At 38.4% G+C, this 8,194-nt stretch overlaps 1 pseudogene; it reads right to left on the reverse strand.

The window, feature by feature from the left end:
* Window positions 1-720: 720 nt before the first annotated feature.
* LOC107829711 (polyadenylate-binding protein 2-like) lies at window positions 721-3,041 on the reverse strand (annotated as a pseudogene).
* Window positions 3,042-8,194: the final 5,153 nt, after the last annotated feature.

The raw sequence follows: 8,194 nt of genomic DNA on the forward strand, positions 1-8,194 counted from the left end.
ACGGAATGAATTTCAGACAATATGAGCAGTTGCATTTTTTTGCTACAGAAGCTGTTTTTGGACAGCATTGGTGCAATCGCAGAGCTGAATTTGGGAGCTTATATCTTTCAATCTATAAGGAATCTGAATATTTGTAAAACATGAAAGTTTGCATTCGAATTTCCTGAAAGATAAACCATTCATCATTTGGATATTTGTACAGAAAGTTATGATCGATTGAATAAAGGCTGATAAAGCAGCTTCGCCAAAAATTTCTGATGCGTGGAGCCAACTTTGGAAGCTTATATCTCAAAATCTATAAGACGTTATATAGCGGACAACCTATGAAATGAAATATCTTAAAGTCTAGTTTCTAAATATTTAAACCATACATCATTTATATATTTCTACGAGGAGTTATGGACGTTTTAGTAAAAGGTGTCCAGTAGGAAAAAAACTTGTAATATGAGGTACAACCTGCACAGCGCAAGGTACAACTCGATGAAGCACCTGTGCCTATATAAGGCAGTCGGGCAGTAGCCATTTTTGGGGCTTTCTTGAGCTAGGGATTGGTTCTTTCATGGTAGATTCGACCTTGAGGACTACTTTTTTTTAAAGCATAATCTTAAGAATCCAAAAATAATCTCATACTCTAGACAAAACATCCCGAGAAAACCCTAGCAGTATTCCCAAAACTCATCCCTGCAAAATCTGTTTATACCATCCTCTCACAACAGAGGAGATGATTCATGAAAAAAAAACGCATTAAGCAGTCACTTGGACCACGTTGAATCACTCAAGAAACAAGGTTGTCATTGAGGGAAAGTGAGGCAAGTTGGTCAGCCAGGCTGGCAGTCTGCAGAACATTCCTCAGAACTTCCATAGCCTGAGCAACTTTAGCCTTCAAAGCCTCTGGTGATTCAAGCAGATGCAAAACCTCAGTCTGATCCATTTCAAGTAGCATGCCTGTAACCTTTGTTGCATGCTCGTGCTCCAGCTGATTAACAAGTGGGTACAAACTTTCACCCAACATCGTCTTCTGCTGTTCAGGTGGTGCATTTGCAAGGGCAGAAGCCAATGTTGAAATTGGCATGGGCTGTCCCATTGCAGAATCACGAGGAAACATGCCACCCATGTCATATGGAACAGAAAGCATACCCCCAGGAACGCCTGGCATTGGCCACCTCTGGTCCATTACGCCCTGGTGGATAGTGGTACATTCTTCCCCTTGGGAGCATCTGCTGCTGCATCAAGGGCATAGGCTGTTGAGTTTGTTGCACAGGCCCTGCTCCTCGTCGACCACCTAGACGCTGGCCCTGTTGTCCTTGTTGGACTAAGGGCATGAAGAAGTTCGGCATAGGAGCTCCTCCAGGACGCATTCCAGGAACAAGCTGTTGTTGATAGCCAAACCCAGCCTAGGGAGGAATCATAGCAGGGGGGCCTTGCCCATAAAATAGTTGTTGTCCAATCCCAGGAGCACCAGGAGGGTAGATTGGCATGCGAGGAGCAAGTGATGGAGGCATTGCCACTGGTCGCAGTTGTGAAAATTGTGCCTGTACCAACTGCAACTTTGCTCTTCTCTCCTCTTTCCGTTGTGCCAGTGCAACATAGAGTGGCTTGCTAACTATCATTTTCCCATTCATCTCAGAAAGAGCTCTAGAAGAGTCTTCAGAAGTGGAGAAGGCAACAAATCCAGATCCCCTGCTAACTCCACTTGGATCCCGCATAACCTTGCATGAAGTTATCGTACCGAACTTTGAAAAACATTCCTTGAGCTTCTCATCATCAATGGTGTCATCCAAATTTTTTACATACAAGTTAAGACCTTGGTATTTATCAACCGCCTCCTTGGCAGTCTACTCAAACTTGCTTTTCAATTCTTGCTCTCTTTCAGATTTCTTATGTGCTTTCCCAACATACCACTCTTTGTCATCAAATTTCTTTCCATTTAAGGATTCAACAGCCTTAGCAGCATCCTCTGCAGTTTCAAAGTTGACGAACCCAAAACACTTGGATTTTCCATCTGCATCTCTCATCACTACTGCACTCGTAATGTTCCCAAACTAACCAAAAACTTTCTTCAGTTCATCATCAGTCGTAGAGTCTGCCAAATTTTTGACATAGACATTTTGGAATTTTGTCGTGCCAGTTCCAGATTCTCTTTCCTGTTTGCGTAGAAAATGCCCAACATATACTTGCTTATCATTTATGAGCATACCGTGTAACTTATCTATGGCATCTTGAGCAGATTCTTCATTGTCATATTGCACAAAACCATAACCCTTTGACTAGCCATTAGAATCAGTAGCTATCTTGCAAGAAAGAATGTTGCCAAAGCTTGAAAATGTGTCATGTAAAGCTTTATTGTCAATTGACTTGTCCAAGTTCTTGATAAATATATTTGTTGATCCACTCTTACGAAGAGTGGGATCCCTATGAGAGTACATCACCCTGATGGACTTTCCATTAACAGAGTGAAGTTCAACATCTCCATTGCCCTTGAAGCATCATTAGGGTTATTGTAGTTAACATAACCATAACCAAGGGATCTCCTAGTACTCAGGTCCCTACAAACCCTAACCAAAACAACCTGACCGACTTGGTTGAACAGATCGTATAGCTGCGAATCCGTCACGTTAAAGTCCAAGTCCCTTACGTATAGTGACGTCGACGTTAAACCACCTGGGGCAGCTACAGCGGCGACGCCACCAACAGCAGTAGTAGCCGCCACACCATTTCCTCCCACCACTGGACTCTGATGCTGAACCTGAATCTGTGCCATAACTAACCTCAGAACCTTCTAGAACAACAACAAAAAATAGAACTTTTTCGAAGCTTCCAGAACCAAAAAGCTCCCTTCCTTTTTTTTTTTTTCTTTTTTAGTTCCCTCTCCTCTTGTTATTAAGGAGAAAAACTAGAGAGGAAAAAGTAAGCGAAAATGTAGGGATTTTTTTGTTTTTGAGATGTAAAAATAGAGGAGAGGGAAGGGTAAAATGGAGATAGAAATCAGAGAGAAAAATGAAGAGAAAATTTTTCGATTTTTTAGGGTTGAGGAAGGGCAGAGAAAATTGCACCGCCCTTGGGGACTACTTAAGAATACAAGGTGAGTTTTGTTTTTGGATATTTTAAGTTAATAACATCCTATTAATACTAGTATTAACATCATTCAATCTTTGAAATCCCTAGAAATCTTCCAAGTTATTCAAGAACACCAAATTTTTCAAACATTGGATTTTTAAGGAAAAACTTCAAGAAGGTAATTCTAATGCTTCAAGGTCATTTCTTATGAGTCGGTGAGAGTAATTATAATATTTGTTTCAAGTTGTTATGGTCGGATAATTGATTTCATAATCTCCAGTTCATAGCATGAATAGTGTTTTTGAAAAAAATGAGGGAAAGATAAATAGTGTTCTTAGAAATGAAATTAAAGGATGCAATAAACCTATGGAATCATTTTCTAGATTAGTTGGAAATGTTCAACTAAGTAATCACCAAATTGAATGTTTTGAAAATGTTGGTTAAGGAAAACGATGAATAGTAATTTGGCGGTGTTGGATAATTAATGTAGTATCATTGATGATTTCAAATGGATATTAAATGATAAGAGTAGAGTTGAATGTGCTAGTGAGTGAACCTATTAGACGATTTGAGTCAGAGGCTTGTAGCCAACTTGTGAGCCATAGATGGATATTGATAAATATGTTTGAGTCATATTTTGATTGTGATTGGGATTGTAATTGTAGATATCAATTTGTTGGTGGCGTATGAGCATTTTACTCAATGTTACGATGTCGAAGGTGGATTAAAAGCTTGTGAATATTAATAAAGCAAAAGTGAGTTTTGGAGTGTTGGGCATCGGTCGAGTTGTTTGAAAGGCTTGGGAGCCGGCTATGGAACTTCGAAGTAAGATAAGTCTCCTTTCTAACCTTGCAAGAGGGAATTGTACCAATAGGTAAAATAATTGGTTATGTGCTTCTATTTTTCAGGGCTACGTACGCACGAGGTGACGAGAGTCCGTGCGTAGCTACTATTGTGCTTAAGTCCGGGTAGTCTAGGTACCAAAAGCATGCTATACCTGAACTATTTGTAATCTTATTAACAACTTTAATTGCTTAAATCATATTGAATTAGTAAAAGAATTTCTAAAAAAAAGGATTAAACTTCATTTTCTTAAATTGTTAAAAGAGAATTGGCTTTTGCTTGGATAAATATTTCCTGATGAATTTTTAATTGATAGTTTGAAAGTGTGTATCTATATGTACTTGTGTCGCATGTATAATTCACGAGCGGGGTAACTCTATTATTTATATTTGATCACGTCGTACGTATGATTCGCAAGCGGGGTAATAGATGTATCTATGGTTCGCATCGTTCGACCCTCGGCAGTGCACATTTTATATTTATGTTGGATCAGGACGTACGACCTCGGCATGATTTGTGTATGCTTGTAATTTTTGCTTGAGATTTACCAAAATTTATATTGCCTCCCTGGTCCGAGACAAATTGATAAACAATGGAATATGAATTTGGACACTTCCTAATATAAAAAGGATTGTTTACTGGGTTTCTTGATTTACTTGAGTTTACTACCGTTTCTAATAAATCCATGATTTTTCACATTATTAATACATTATTATTGGACCACTAGTAAGTGTCAAAGTCGACCTCTCGTCACTACTTCTTCGAAGTTAGACGGGATATTTACTCGGTACACATTATTTTTGTACTCATACTACACTTCTTGTGCATTTTTGTTGCACAGGCACATGTATGTCTAGTGGCCTAGTTGGGCGTAGCGGCATGGTTGATACAGAGACTTAGATGAGTTGCACCTCTCGAGACGACCCGCAGCCAGCAGAGTCTCCTTCAGAGTACTGTACTGTATTTTCTTCTCTATCCAATTTGTATTCCGGACAGTCATTGTTTTACATTATTTCTTAGAAACTGCCCATGCACTTGTGACACCGAGTTCTGGGATGATTATGGATTATTCAGTATTGAAATTGTTAAAAACATTATTATTTATTTTTTAAAGTCCATCTTTTACTCTTAAATTCAAGAAAAATCATGATTTCAATATTTTCAAAACTAGAATTTAATTAAGTATTGATGGCTAGCTTGCCTGACAGTAGTGTCCGGTGCCATCACGACCCTTAGTGGATTTTGGGTCGTGACAGCTTCAGTATTACTTGAGGCCTTTAGGGTAAATCTCATTATCTAGCATTTTCTCCTCTATGTGGCCAACTAGTATAAAGTTTGATGTCTACCTGTCCGGTTGATTTAAAAATTGACATTTTCTTGAATTCTTCTAGTGTTATGATTGGTACTACACATGTTAAAGTTTTTCTCATGTTCAACTAAGTTTTTCTCGATCATGAACCTGTTCTGCTATGCTATTTTCACTAGGTTTTCATGTTAGAAATTTGATATGAAGACCATATCTCACTTGTTCTTGTCTATGACCCTACTAGATTCTCATGTTTAAATATCATGTCTAATTCTAGAACATTTTACCTTTGAAACTTTTTTAGAATAGTTCACTATCCTATGATGGTCAATCCTGTTACTTTAGCTTTGTTTCTGAAAATACAAGCATGAACCTGTCTTATGTATGCCTTACGAACTTCTCTATATTCCATTTAATCCTGTCTACATGTCTTGGCAAGAACTGTTGTTAGTTAGGGTTTTAAGAACTAAGTGTTTAGATTTCAAAAGTTGTTTAACTAATTATATGTGTAGTTTGTTACTTGTATGGATAAGTCTAGCATCTAGTTGGGTAAGTAAGTCATACATTTTGGGCCTGGTGTTGGGGCATACATGTTGTTGGGATTGAGCAATGAATTCAGGCTACTCTAATGCCTTGGTGAGCCTGGGATTTTGGGTCTGCTATTATGCGAAGAGTTCGACCATTAAAGGCTTGTAGATATCCCTAGGTTACCTTTATATTCATTTTGTAACTGCTTTAGTGGGATTGTATTTGTTTCAATCTGTATTTTGTCATTTTGGAGTTTGTATTATATCATTTTGGGCATGTAATAACTTGTAAAATAAACAGTTGGGGGATTAGTGGAAATGGGGGAACTAGATATTTTTTTCTCTTGCATGAATGGGTAGGGAACATGCCTATAGAATACTAATTGTTTTATTTGTTTGCCACGCCTCATTCTTTGGAATTATCTGTGTGCATGCTATTCACTAAGAAAACATGACTTATGGCTAATATAATGACTTGCAATGTTAGAGGGCATGCCTATAGGATCTGAAATTGGACTTGTTGCACTTAGATGTTATGCATATAAGAGTTCAATACAAATAACTGAAAATGCATGCTTTGATTTACTTCTTTCAATTATGTGAATCCCCTCGACACCATGATTGTAGGATCTCAACTTAATTAATTAAGATTGTTATTGCTGCATTTTTCTTCTATAATGCAGCTCGTTTAGAAAGCAATGCCTATAGGGACAAATGAATAATTCTGCATTCTCAATGACTTCACTACCCAGATGTAAATCGTTTAGAGATTATGTCTATAGGATGCTATTACTCACCTAGAAAACATGACTATAGGATTCTTTAACAGAGTTGTGTATTCAAAATAGCTACTTCATCAAAACTGGTTGCTTAGAAATCCTGCCTATAAGATTTAATGTCAACTGTTGAATTGTTTAATCGCATAGAAACCATGCCCATAAGTTTTGAACAATTAGCATGTCTTAATTACAAGCTTGCCTATCCTCGACATCCCATTTAAATAATCTTGAATATGGTTAGTGTAATTCATAATTGTCCACCTAATTGATAGTGTGCGTCTGAATCTATATGAGGGAGTGAATTTGAGCCTTTTGTGTTGATTATGTGAAGCCCTATTTATTTTGATTGCGCGCCTAGTTTTCTCATTTTTTTGAGCAGCCTAAAGGAAGTCTAAAACCACCAAAATAGTAGGTCCAAAAGCCTCCTGGACCATAGCATGGGACGAGTAAAACACACATAGGACGCGATTTAGAATTAAACTAGAATGATTTTAGGTAAATAACTTTAAGATAGTAATTGAGTAGCAGGAGATGATAGTTTGTGTCCCTGAATAATATGAGAAGCCCTTATACCTAAGGGAGTTGCGAAGTATCATTTATGTTACACGGGGTGATCCTTTGGGCTAAAAAACTTAGGACCCCCCTTTCCCTTATATGTTGCTAAAAGGATTTAGTCATTAACCATAGACCAATGCAGTTGTAATCTTTGTGATATTTAAAACCTGTATTAATTATTCATTTAGTTTAATGATATTTTTTTTCTCACACTAGTTTACATCATAATACGATTTTCAACTTTCATATTTTTCTTTACTTATATGCTCGCCTAGTTTAATCATATAATCCACATAGTGGAAAATTCGGCCGAGAACCACAGTTGTGGACCTCGAAGAGTGCCTAACACCTTCTCTTTGAGGTAATTTGAGCCCTTACCCGATCTTTGGTGGCATTGACTAGTCCAACAGAGTTATTTGCAAATAGGTACCCTAACGCACCTTAAAAATTATTAGGTGGCGATTCTTCTCTTTTAACACCCTCGTTTAAAAAAGTAGTCACATGTCGAAACCCGCTTTCGCGAGAAAATGGGGCACGACAACAGATATTGTCTCAGTATGCCTCTCCTCCACTGAACTTAGGGGGATCAAGCTTCTTAAATCACTACAACCTCTTTTACTCCTCATCAGTCATCGGGGGACCAACCTCGGCCCAAGAAACAACAATTGGATGAACTTGTAACACTCCTGGTGTTTGATAACTATGAGCTAGTTGCTCTGGTGTATGGGCGGTGAGGTTCTAGGCTCCTCCCCAGGCCGGTCAGGTAGTTGGTGCAACTGTTATCATACCCACCAGGTATAAAATAGGTATTGCCCGTGTTTGAGCTGGTCCCATCAACTAAACAGTATCCACACGCTACTCCTTGTCTAGAGAGACTGGTGGCTCCATAGGTGCTGCTCTAGCTATAGTGCAAGCTTCACCTCGGCCACGGCCTCTCGCGGCCCTAACTAGTGGTTCTAGTGCCTATCTGCCCAATCTGGTTGAACGTGTCCTCACCATCTGTGAGAGAATAGGAGATTAAAGGCTCAAACTTTGTGAAATAATAAATCCACACAACAATAATGCAAGAAAGTGAAGTTTTACCTAATAGTTTTGTACCCTCTCAAAAATAAGTACAGACGTCTTTG

The sequence above is a fragment of the Nicotiana tabacum genome, chromosome 5 (genome assembly GCF_000715075.1).
Source record: "Nicotiana tabacum cultivar K326 chromosome 5, ASM71507v2, whole genome shotgun sequence".
NCBI classification, from domain to species: domain Eukaryota; kingdom Viridiplantae; phylum Streptophyta; class Magnoliopsida; order Solanales; family Solanaceae; genus Nicotiana; species Nicotiana tabacum.